The sequence below is a fragment of the Stegodyphus dumicola genome, chromosome 1 (genome assembly GCF_044657685.1).
Source record: "Stegodyphus dumicola isolate Sdum_Otavi_A_Nest chromosome 1, ASM4465768v1".
Lineage (NCBI taxonomy): Eukaryota > Metazoa > Arthropoda > Arachnida > Araneae > Eresidae > Stegodyphus > Stegodyphus dumicola.
The window spans coordinates 186795054-186808682 of NC_140768.1; positions in this window are offsets into that span (position 1 = coordinate 186795054).

The following is a 13629-nucleotide window of genomic DNA, read 5'->3' on the forward strand; positions in this document are numbered from 1 at the left end:
TTTTTAGAATATGTGAAAATTCAGATCAATATTAAAACAAAGTGCAAAAACCTCACCATAAAAGTGTTAACTGCAGAAACTGACTGCAATAGTGATACAGAAAAATCTGATGACATGGCATCATCAATCGAAAAGCACTGGAAATGTTAAGGCAAATTCTTGAACTGAAAAGTACCGATCAAAAAGCCCATCAGTAGTATTGCCCAGCTGATAATGCAATAGAAAAACTGTTATTGAGCCATATGAAACAAACACAGATAGAATAATTTTTTGTAAAAGGCTGAATTTTATCAAGAACGTAATTATAAGAACATCCGAAAATGACTTAGTAAATAGTTTAATTTTAATTATTATTTTAGGGTTAATTAATGAATTCATTGCTAGTCATAGTTTCACTTTAAAAGGCTAAAACTGTTGTAAAAAATTTTATATCAACTCACATTGGTAAATAAAGTGCCATATCTTAAACTCAGCCTCTTAATAAACTCATATGTTTGGAACGGCAGTGATTTTAATAAGTGGTGGGTATTGTAAACAATGAACACTAGAGTGGAGTGAAAGGGCAGAAACCATTTGTTTTTCAACTTTATCTCCTGATGAAACAAATACATCGATGAAACAAACACAGTAAAAAGACTAGCAGCTCCAATCGCGCATCATGTTCAGGTTCCACAGGAGGTAAAAAATATATTCATTGTTAATGTTAATGAAAACATAATTCAACAAAGTCATTAAAAATATTAACAATATTTTTAATGACTTCTGTTTTGCAACATTTTTGTTTTCGGCCCAACTGATGATTGTAATTGGTAAAAAAAATGCCGGTAAAAAGTTTCAGCTTTATCACTTCTCAACTTCAGGATTCACCCCTGAATTAAAGAAATCCAACTTGGTGTCGAATTTCGTAAATTCCTTCCGGGACTTGATTGAATAGCATATGAATCCATCCATGGCTTCTGCACCATATGTTTCCAACGATGCTTCTGCCATCACTCTCACATGCCTATACTATTTGAGAATGGCAAGAGAACTTTCCTATTTCAAACTGAGAACCATTTCTAATTAATCTTATGTATTCATCGCTTAGGTTCAAGGTAGCCGGTGGTTACAGCGAATCATCTCAAAATACTCCTCTGATTTGACATTTAATTTGATAAACACAAATTGTTATATTTCGTCCTTGCTATCGCTTTCTCTTGCTTTCAGTATTCTTCTCAGATGAAGTTCACGAATATAGGCTCGTTCATAACCCATCATCGTCAACAGGATGTCTTCAGAGTAACATTTAGCAAAGTAACATTTTCTACGAATACTTTTGTGCACGATTGCCTTAAATCTTTCTGGCAAGAATGAATTTTTCTTCATCATTCCGTGGATATGACGGGCTCCATGTGTTGCTCTCGAGATTTTCTTTATTTCAAACAAGGATGGAACATAACTTTTATAACATATTCGGCTGGTAGCTTGTCTGATGATTCTTCGATTGATACATAAAGGGGAAGAATTCTGTTGGCTGTAGTGAGCCATCTTGAATGGACCACCTTCCTAGGACTCCTGTTTGCTAGGTCTGAAGCCCCTTCCCCCATGATACTGCCTTAGAAATATCAAGGATGTTACTGAGTTCTTTTTTGTCAGTTTCGGGTAGATCAACTAGAACAGGCACATAACTTGTCTTGGGAAGGTTTCACATACTTTTACTGATTTTCCTACTGTTCCAGAGAAATCCTGTGGCCCAGATTTATTTTCATCAGTTTTCTGGAAAAGATGACGAAAAGGCAATTCATTGCTGTGCAACAAGCATACAAACCAATGCAGGTTATATGAACAACAAAGATCGAAAAGATCCACTTTTAGTTGATGCCAACTTAGTCCAGCATAAACAATGACTGAAAGAAGGATTGCTAAAACACTCTGAACAACAAATTAATTAACAATAAAAAGTTGTTGAAAGATCATGGAAGCAATGTGATTGGTTACTCCAAGCTAGAACCAATAAACAGATTAGAACCTGTTCTGCATCTAGTAGCATATTTTGGCATTAAATTTAATATTTTGGTGTGGGAAGCAACTTCTCGCGGTAATATTGGAATTTTTGACAAACAAATTCATAAAAAAAAAAAAAAACATAAAACCGTTAAAAAAGGGTACAAATATTCACTTTATGTATGGAACCTCAAGATGTCAATATTTTGAGCTGAAATTTCAGTTTCAATATTTTGGGCAGAATATTTCAATATTTTGGACAGAATTTGTTCTAGCGCATTTGTAACCATATAATGACTCTGGAAATATTAATTTCAAAAATAAGTTTTTTGGCTCCACCTTGTACACACACAGAGTTATTTATTTCTACTGTCTGTATATCCGTTTACTTAGCAATTCAACACTTTATGCGGGAAAGCTTAACTACAGGTAAAGCATGAGACAACTTTTATGTTCCTTAAGAGTGTAACAGATGGTTTACAAGCATTTCAAACTTCTGTCAACATTCTTCAACCAGTTTAAAAGGTAAAAAAAAATCTTTGAGGTGCTATATTGTAAGCTGAAATGTTCATTCAGAACATTTCAGCTTACAATATAGCACCTAGAAGGAGACTTCTAGATTTCTGAGAGATTTTCTTTAAGTAATATCAGTAGTTTATCTGATTTATAAGAGTTTCAATTTCTTGCAATTTTATAACATACCTAAATGACAATTTCTGTAATACTTGCAATACTACCGCGATAAACGACATTTCTAAAAATCACATATTGCTACTTGAGTGTAAAACAGCTATTATGGTGTCTCCTAACAAACAACCTTATTTCTCATATTTCATATGTTTGTCGTACGTATGTACAGTGAATAAAGGTTAAGAAAAAGAATCTAATATAAGCAAAATATACTTTAATGTATATGATTTCATTGCATATGATGTGCATATCTGTACATCAGTACATCAGTACAGATGTTTACAGCAGTACATATTGTGCTGTATTACATCGTACAGATGCCGAGTACAGTAATATGTAACATACCTGTAATAGGCCATTAAGCATACTATATATTGCAAAAATATAAAATGTCCTACAAATGAATGAAGAAATATCTGAGATTCCTTTGCGAAAATTTTGAATCATCAAGCGTAATGTCTGTTATATTTCTTTTAACAGAAAGCCATTAAAGGCTTAAAAGTGTTGAATCATTAACCGTGATGGCTCTCAAAATGTTTCTTAATAACACATAACAAGGTTTATTTTAACAAAGCATTATTTTTATTCCATTTTATATTTACACATATTTCTCTGTGTGTCAATTTCTTCCCTCATCTTACTCGAGAATAAAGTCGGAGTTTGAAAAGGGAACGATTTCATAGTTTACAGAAAGTATATTAGAATTACTGAAAGAGCCGTCTCCCAAGAAGACATGGGAAATTTGTGAGTGAATTCTGCATCTGTTAGAGCCGCAGTTTTAGGATTCCCATTAACTGGAGCCAAATACCTACGACAAGGTTAGTTTCGCTTGTTTTACTGCTTTAAAGATCTGAGTTCCTGAAAACCCTAAATAACTGTGACTAACCATTATTAAATTTTAGTTATACTACCAAGATGTAGTTTTAATAAAGCTTATAGTTTAATTTTACATCTTGTCTATGTTACTCAAATTTAGTTAGATTTCTGTTTAGGTGCAAAAAGAAATCCATCAGAACGTAGAGAGATTAAACTGACGTTATTGGTTGTAGGTTAGCTTTGATATTATTCATCGACGCCAAAATTCAGTAAAATATCTAAAATGCATTCATTGAATATAAATATTGTCAATATACATTGAATATTATCAATATATATTGACTGTAAAATTACCACTTAACTGAATGTTAAATTCTCAGACTGGCTGAAACAATCACTAAATTTTTATGTACCGTGGTAGTGTCCATAAAGTCCTTGCGCAGCATTTGGTTTTTAAATGGTTGGTGGTAGACATATACACTGACTACCAATAAGTATTTGGACACCTATGCAAATGACGATATCTGCGGTCCTAACGTACGTCACAGACTCCGCTGGTATATATCGTGTAGGAAACAACATCGGCATTAGTCGCATGCAAGATGCCTCGCAGTTCGGAGCTCTCTGATTTCTAGAAAGGTATAATTATCGGGTATCACAAATGTGGCCGATCCTTAAGGGACATATCTAGCGATCTGAAGTACCCAAAATCGACAGTGGCCTATGTGATTAAGAAGTGGAAGGGGAGCGGTGATTGTAGGAATGTGCCCCGAGTCGGCATACCAACGAAACTGGGAGATAGAGACCGACGATTGCTGTCCAGAAGAATTCGGAAGAACCGCACCCAACCGATGGTCCTCATCCGCGAGGAGTTTAAACAGGCATTCGGGAGTATTGTTTCAATTAATACGATCCGTAAGGAAGCACATCTGCTTGGTTTTCATGGTCGTGCTGCTGCCCATAAGCCTTTGATGACAAAGTCTAACCGCGTTGCTCGGTTAATGTGGTGCAAAGCACATCGAAATTGGACCGTAGATCAGTGGAAACGGGTTCTTTGGAGTGACGAATCAAGGTTCACCTTTTACCGTTCGGATGGCAGGGTCTGGGTCTGGCTTCTACCTGGAGAACGTCTCCTGCGGAATGCATTATGCCAACAGTCAAGTTCGGCGGAGGTGGAATTATGGTCTGGGGGTGTTTCTCCTGGTATGGGCTCGGACCCTTGGTCGCCATTCATGTTAAGCTCAACTCCGATGCCTACTGCACTATTTTAGATGACAATGTGCTTCCTACGTTGTGGCAGTTTTACGGGTTGGCCCTTGTTACTTTTAGGACGACAATGCCAGTGGTCGTGTTTCGACGTTAACCAAGGCTTGGTATGGTGCCAATGGAGTTCATCGAATGGACTGGCCTGTCCAGAGCTGAACCCTATCGAGAACCTCTGGGATGAGTTGCATTGCTGCATTCAGGGTGCACTACCCTTGCAAAATCGGTGAAGGAACTTCTGTCTTCTCCAAGCCGAGTGGAAGAAAATACCACTAGCTGTCATACAAAGACTTGTGGAAATTATGCCCCGGAGGGTCCACGCTGTAATTACCTCTCGTGGAGGCTCTACCAACTATTGATTTTGAATAAAGTTAGTTTTTCTTTTCTATCACAGGTGTCCAAATACTTATTGATAGTCAGTGTATTTCCAATCATAAAAATGCTTACATTTCTTTTAAAAGATAAACCTTATATTAAGTAAGGAAATTATTCCTAGGATGGAAATTTTAAAAAATCCATTTCATAAAAATAGTAATATGTAAATTTGTATACAGCCTCCGTGCACTTTAATTTAGGGAAAATGTATGTTCTTTTTAAAGCATAAAGTAGAAAATGCTTGTCTTCTTTAGGATTCATTTAGAAAAAAGTTTCTGATGTTAATCTAAGTTTTGAGCTCTGCTACGCAGAAGGTTATGAAATGTTTTGATCAATACAAATCTGTCCGAAACGGAAATCATTTCTTTAAACCGAATCCAAAACGGAAATGGATGATAGAATTCATGAAGTTTTATTATAGAATTTTACGCAATTCCTGTTCCAGATAGCAGTGCTAAGATTGGATCATAGGCGATTCATCATATTATTTGTATAAATTAAGAATGAAGAATATTTATAGTTCAATGATCTTTTAAATGAGTATTAGACCTAAACTATTACTAGATAATAGTTACGTTTCTAAAACTATATAATTGCATATGGATATTATTAATGCATTTTTACCATTTAAAACTTATTAATTTCTTGTATAAAGGACTATTAAAGGAAAAATTAAAATAATTTGATTTTTTCCTTTAGTAGGCCTTCCCTTACTTTCAGCATACCATTTGTAACAAAATTATAACCTGAAGTGTACACTAAGAAAGTATGAAGCAATGACACAGAATGATGTAAAAAGTAAAAACATTGACCATGAATTGGTCTATTATTTTAACCAATTGCTAAAAGAAAACTGAAGAAGGTGGGAAAGTCCCAAACTTTGAATTAAATATCTTAGTCAGTTTTAGAGTGCCGAAATCAAAAATGTGTATTTTGGTTTTGACAGTAAGTATACCTATCTGTGAAATATAGTTATAGTTACCAGCTGAAACTAAAAATGTAGTATCAAACCTTTATTTTAAAATGTATCAAACCTTTATTTATTCATATATTTGAAATCTTGTTTCCAATTTTCTGTCTTTACTGCACTGGAAATGAGATCACGTCTCTTTGTGCATTACTAAATTAGGGAAATTATTATCATCGCAGTGATTTTAAAGCCCGTCTTTAATATCTTATTTAAAAGTGGCTGAATATCTTTTGCAGCAAATACCTGCACACCTTTTGGTCATTGCAATTGTACTTTATTGGAATAACTGGCATTGCTGATGTAGAGCAAATATACTTGCTGATCATTACTGACTTACAGCAAATTGTTTAAAATTATTGAAATGCATTTTAATTATTGATAAATATTTTTATTTATTTCAAAAGATTTCATAACTAGAATCAGAAAGTACAATTATTGCGTAATAACAAACTCTAAATGAAATTGTACCATCCTTCACTGTCCAAAACTGCAATGTCTAACACGTTAAGGAACATATTTTCTGCTTACGAGTTCCTTAAAACTCTTGATGTTACACATTTTCTGTCTTGTTTATGAAACTTTGCATGCAGTATTAGCAGAAATTTCAACAGTTTTTGCCACGTCTTTCATTTTCTCATTTCTTCTTCCAAAATAAATCCTCATACCTTTCTTATATCCAAAACAATTTTACATTGGACAAGTTTCTGGAAAATTGTTATTCCTTATAAACATCCATTTACTCCAGTAAGAATAATGGAGCTGTCAATCCTTCCATAAAAATTTACGACTTCCGTTTTTCTAACACCCTTGTGTTTAATTCTTTTGAATTTATATCATCTCTTCCAAATGTAGATCTGAAAGAAATGTTGATCACTAGGTGTCCAGGGAAAACGAAATGCTTTGAAGAAATTTTGATGACCAATTTTTGCTAAAACGCTGTGACCATCTTGTTACCTAAAGAAACTTAATTCCGTTTTTCACAAAGGATTTTTAAAGTAATTTTTCTATTCCTTTTTATTAGATTTAAAATGCTTAACATATGCAGTATTATAGAGCAATTTATGAAGACTAAGCTAAAACTTAATAAGTTAAAGATTTATACGATATATTCCTAATTTGGGTTACGAGATTATATGCACATGAATTATTTTCTGTGTAGTTTGAATAATTTCCTATATAAAATTATTTCTTCCTTACTCGGGGTTTCTTTAATATAAACCCAAAGCAAATTACAATATGAAATGATATTTGATCATCATATAATTCGTTATTTCCAACAACTATGCTTTTAACTTGAATTCAGCTTTATAATTAGTGTTCCTAATGATGCTAGGTCCCCAAGTGGCCAAAAAATTCCCAGGGTTACATTTAGCAGCTACGAAACAAAATTGCAATAAATTACTTACATCGACCAGTCTCTGCAAGGAGGATTTTAAAAATATTATATTTTGAAATTTCATCTTATGTAATATGTCGCCTTGCATCAAACTTTATGGAATTTGATAGCCTTAATGGTTCTGGAAGCTATTTCACACGCTCATTGTTTCTTCGTGTGAATGTAACATGATCAGGATAAAGGCATCTTTGTATTAAACAGTTATTCATAATTTCAGCCTTCACAGCAACTTCTCTGTTTGATTTCTTCACCAGAATGTAAATAAGTTTGTTAGTACTTAAACTGAGGGTTTTGAAGTTTTAAAAGTTGCTATTTTTCTGGCTTGCACGTTCACGCTGCGTTTAGTACTTCACAGTTCTGAGACGTTATAATTATTCGGCATTACGTTATATAGCTGTTGACACCTGAAGTGATACGCAAGTAGAGTTACTAACCCAGCTCACAGTATATTTAAATTGTGTAATCTTTGATTACTATTCCGCGTTTTAACTTTAATTTGATTTTTCCTTTAGTTGCATCACCTCGAGCTGCGGTTGAGGTTGCACAAGAAACTGCGTTTATATTCTAAATTCTGTTTACATAAAAATATTTATGTAAACATAAATATGTTATATAAAACATATTTATGTATTTTTCCCTGACTTCATGCTACATTATGCAAAACGTTACTACAATTTTACATATACTGTTGACTAAAATTATTTACATATATACAAAAATTTGTAACAATATATATAACAGGTATTTCCTAATTAATGAAATATCATTTGGGTTATATTTTCAACTGCGATTTGTAAATACATTTGTTTTCAAAAGCATAATGATCGGAGTATTCCTTCTATAAGCCTATCCCTTAATGTAACCAAGAAATGTCTGTCAAACTCTAAATATTTTGTAATTTCTATTGCATATTTTCGCATAAATATAGTGTTTTAAGACGTTCGAAATTTTTTTTATATGTACGTTTTCTTTCTACGACAGGTTATTCCTTTTCTATGACGGTTATTTACAGTTAGTAAATTAGTTTTATAAGCTGTCTTCTATACAATGGTAAAATGATCAAACTGAAGGCATTCGCGGTTCTAAACATTGAAGTCTCCAAACTGGAAACTAAAATGCATTTCTTTTGGTATTTTATATGCTGCATATTAAGGCAGTTCTGGTAAATATTCTGGGAAAAGAAGCTGAAACCGCAACTGCTTCAAAGATGGAAAGCTTTCGAGGATATGAAAAGCAAATTCACCTGTTCTGAATATTATAATTGCCGCTGCTGTAGTATTAAACAATAAGACATGAAATTAAAGAACCCCTAAAACGAATTTCTAATAAACCGTTACACGTAAACGTTGTAGAAAGGGGGAGAGGAAAGGAAAAAGAATTTCGTAATTAAAATACCATAAACTTAATCTGAAAAGATTCAGATTTTAAAGGTCTGTTAAGATGCCTCAAAGTTTAATATGGTTTATCGGTAGAGATTATTACTATGGTCTAGGTGGAATATCTAAACATTTGTTAGAATAATAGATGAATTTGCATTTAACGTGGAAACGTTAAATGTCTTCTGTATATCTGAAAACTGAAAAATATGTAACGAAATTTTATAAATATATTGAATTTTTTAAATTTGCTATATCGTGATTTAAATGCATTTTTATTTGGTTCGATCATTTTAAAATTTAAAAAGTAATATTTTTTAGAATACTCTCTACTACTTTTAAATAGATTTGTTAATCAATAAGAGACAGATTATGTTTGAAAGACAATATATTATATTTTGCCGAGTAGCAAGAGTCTTGAATGAAAAGTGAAACAACGCATTTATAACGGACGGCATTTAAAGAAAATCAAAATAAAATAGAATTTCTAGGATAATCAATTTGAAGTGAAAAGCCCAGAATAGTACCAAGAAATATGATTGGCCTAGCTTAAAAAATCTGAAAGGTTAGACTTTTAACGATCTTTTAAAAAGGTTTATTAAATTTGCAATGCGCTCTCGCTGAACTCGCAGTCCAAAAGGATTTTTTAAGGATTTTTATACTCTGTCTGAGCTCGCTGCTGTTGCACTTACTCCTGCTAGCTTAATTATCAAGCACCATTTTCTTCGCATTTACACAATATACAATTCAACATCAAAATTACACATATTACAAAAGAAACATACTTTTGAATTTCCGATGCAGTGTCAAGTGTTGGCCTACGTTTCTCTTTCTTTCTTTTTTTTAGGGGGGGGGGGTCTTTTCTCAGTTTATTATAGATTTCCGACAGACAGTCTCGAGTACTCGAGATTAAAAATATTTTATTTCGTACACTGCTCGCTTTTACATCATAGAGTTTGTTAATCAAAAATTCATAAACATTTTACAAATGCGAAATTAAAATTTGCAATTCAAAGTTAGGACTTCCAGTTGCACATACTCGGTTGGAGAACTAACTTATTCAAAATTTATAAATATATTTTTAGGTACCGTCAGTTTCTCATAATGAGAGCAAAATACATACATGCAAATTTTTCATTACTTAATTTCTTTAGAAATAATATCGAACAGCAATATTTAATGGCACTAATTTGAAAAGTGATTCGCGTTTACAGTAAAATGACGCAAAATCCTCTTTCGAGGCATAACCACTTTTGGGCTAAAATATAAAAATAAATAAAAAATAAATAAAAAAGGTGACATGTTGTAAAATTAGCAGAAACTTTCAGGGTGTTGGGTATATATTATGCCCTTGCACATTTGGAAGAAAAAATATATCTTATTATATACCTCTTCAGAACTTCATGCTTTAACTAAGAGGAAGGGAAATGTGAAAATACGCATTTCTGTAAAATTAGGTAGGGAAGTTCCGTTTTTTACTTGGCGTACCGGTACAACATTAGACTGAATTTGAAAACTGAAAATATCTCGAGCTGTTTCTCTGATTAAATAAAACTTTGTTATTATGGTATATTTCAAACTGATCTAAAATAAACATTATCCCTAGAAGAATACAATTCTAAATAAATTAAACACTAATTAATAACACTTTTCTTTTACAACGTTAATGCAAAGTTTCTTATGACAATAAAAATAATTGGAGATACTGGCAAAGTTCTTAAACCTATAATTTAATTTGTGTAATAAAGCTATGCAGATTCTTTATCCAAAGTAATTTATCCAGTAACCTTTTCATTATATAACGTTGATTGCTTCATCTTATTATCAAAGTAATTGATTTAAAAATTAATTATTATTTATAACAGTACTTAGATATAATTGTACTACAATATAATGAAAGAAAAATAATTTAGATTATGTAAATTATTAGCATTGCTATACGTAATGCTTTAAAAAAAAACTGACCTTCTTTCCTAAATTAAATCTTCAGGGTTTAATATTTCTTTTTTATGTATACTGTATATTACATCAAACCTGAAAATGTTGAAAAAATCAGTGCATAACTATTTTCAACAGTCGCAAATATGTATTTAATTATTTCTTGTTTTTTTTTGTTTTGTAATTTACACCTAATTTCTTCATTTTAATATGTTTTTCGCAATAATTAAACTCTTGGTATAATTTACTTTTTACAAATATATATATATATATATTTTCACACCTTTTTAACCCATTACGTGCTCTTCGCCTCTACTGATTTTATTTATTTTTTAATATTTCATCTCAAACCTACCACTTTCGTAATTTTACTTTTCTTTCGGATACTCAGTTATTTATTTTGTTGATTTTTCCATTAAAAACTATGTGATATATCTGACTTCGAATCTAAAATTTTCTGAAGAACACAAAAACCTTGTCTAAAACTTAAAGGTTTATTTAACTGGAACTTCAACACTGATGAAAACTTAACATCATAAACGAAAACTTAACATCTTGGGCGGAAAACATTCAAAGTGCTTTAAAGTAACAGCTATGCCGGCACGGTGAAGAACACTTTCTCTTAAAAGACAGAATCCATCTAGCCCTTTCGGCATATATCTCCATTCGCTGGATTCAGACTTCCGCTCCTACGTGTTTTGGACTTAAACGGCCAGGCTGGAACTGGAATAGGACTGGATCAGGACCGGAACAGGACTGGAACAAGACGGGAACCAGAACAGGACTGGATTCGCAACAAGACGGGAACCGAAACAGGACGGGACGGGAACCGGAATCTCTCATCCCCTGGCTTCTCCCCCGGGCAGGTCAACTCTGGCTCGAACTAAAAGGAACTGCGGTGCCACTAAGGAAAGCACCTCCTTTTATTGCCGACGGTTGCCGTTTCTACAGGCGATTATGGAAATATTTAACATCCTTCCACCTAAAAAAAAAAAAAAAAAGTGAACTTTTACATCAAAAGTTAAACAATGCCAAAGAGCCTTAATATGCCAGTCTGTCCGGCGGAGTTACAGTTCTACCAGATCGTGTTACAGGCCTGACAGATTTATCATCTACGTTGAGTTTAAGTTCAGACAACGAATCTTGTTTTTCATTCTGCAGCTTCACGGGTACATCATTTTGCGCTACTTCTAAAGGATACAGAGTTCGAACCGCTCTAAGCAAAATTCCACTTCGGGTCTTTACTCTTGCAAGCCGATTTATTCCATCAGGTCCTGGAAGTAGTTCTATGACACAACCAAGTTGCCAAAAAGTCTTGTCACTGTACACAGTTGTGGGTTTACCACTTCGCGACACGAACCGATGAAATGCCTGAAGAAACACTTCTGTAGATAGAGAAGTCATCAACTCCAAATGGACCGCTCTATAAACGGAGCATGTAAAAACACAAATCCATGCCTTTTCTTTCTATGTTCTTCCATAATTAAATTCCTAACTAATGGATGTTCTCCTGGTAATATTATAGGTGTTCTAAACTCTAACGTGTCATCTCTTCGAAACGCACCAGTTTTAATTCTTACAATTCCCGCATCATAAAATGGACTAAGAGTTCGTAAGCGTGCGTCTTCTATATCCTGAAACGATTCCGATTGAATCAAGCGAATAACAACCTTTTCTGCAAAATCAATTTCATCAACAGTGAGTTCACCATTCCTTTTTTTCTTATTGAAAAATCGTTGAATCCAACCAACAAGTCTAACTGTTTTTTGATAGCTAGAAAATCGCTTACTCAAACCAAACCTTTCAGTAGACACTAGAGATGAAACCACTGCCTTTTTTTTTTCTCGCTGGCTATTTCCGCTTCATCAGTTATAAATTCGGCACTCGGCCAATTTTCTTGGGATTTTAAAAGCCAGCTCGGACCCTCCCACCATTTTGACCGGGAGAGTTGGCGAACTGAACACCCTCTACTTGGAAGATCTGCAGGGTTAAGGTGACCAGGTATATGCCTCCAATCCTCCACACGTGTCAAAAGCCTTATTTCCTGTACTCTATTTTCTACAAATGTCTCCCATGGTTCTTCCCTTTTTATCCATGCAAGGACAGTAGTCGAATCTGTCCAGAAAAATGTTCTTCTGACCTCAAAGTCTTTTAGAACGTCTGCAGCAAGACGAGATGCAATAGTTGCTGCTAACAGTTCTAATCTTACAATAGTCGTTTCCTTTTTACCACAAGGGGAAACTCTAGACCTAGCCTGAAACATCTGGACTTTGACTGATTCAGGTTCTTCTACACGAATAAAAACTACTGCCGCATACGCTGCTTGACTGGTGTCACAAAAAACATGGAATGAACACTGTTTTGGCTGATATCGTATCCACCGTGGAATTTTAATATTTTTCAAAAGAGAAACGTCTTTTACCCATTTCAAAAGTTTACTTTTAATTTCGGTGTTAACTTCTTCGTCCCATTTTACTTTTGTTTCCCATGTACGCTGTAATAACATCTTAGGTAATATAAGGACTGGACATGTTATACCGATGGGATCAAATACTTTATGGGCTATTGCCAAAATACTTCTTTTCGTAACTTTCTCGAAACAAAGATTTTGTAAATTAGCAACATTTATTTGAAGAGTACCGCCTTGTCTTTCCCATAACAAACCTAATACATTCGCAATAGTTTCTGTTTCTAAACTACAGTCGGTATATTCCCAACCCCGTAATTCAAATTTTCGTTCTGCCATAACATCTGAAGATACTTTCATGAAGCGCTGTAATTCATCTTCACTTCCGACACTTGTTACACAATTATCAACATAG